Here is a 333-nt window from a genome sequence, read left to right as displayed (position 1 = left end):
GATCCTGATGCGAGGAAAAAGAGGGAAAGGGGCCAGGAGGCTTCCTTGGCTGACCAGAGAAATCCAGGGCAGCCTGTGGACTAAAAGGGGAGCAGATAAAAAGTGGAACAGGGAGAGATTACCAAAGAGGAGTATACCTCCTCTGGTCACGCTTCTAGGGAGGCAGTTAGACGGGCCAAAGCTACCATGGAGCTGAGGATGGCATCCCAAGTTAAGGATTACAAGAAATTGTTCTTTAGATAAATAGGGAGTAAAAGGAAGGCCCAGGGTGGAATAGGACCCCTACTAAATGGGCAGAAGCAATTGGTGATGGACAGGGGGGACAAGGCTGAA

Source organism: Alligator sinensis, unplaced genomic scaffold (assembly GCF_000455745.1).
Source record: "Alligator sinensis unplaced genomic scaffold, ASM45574v1 scaffold600_1, whole genome shotgun sequence".
NCBI lineage: Eukaryota > Metazoa > Chordata > Crocodylia > Alligatoridae > Alligator > Alligator sinensis.
Note: the sequence above shows the minus strand (reverse complement) of the source record.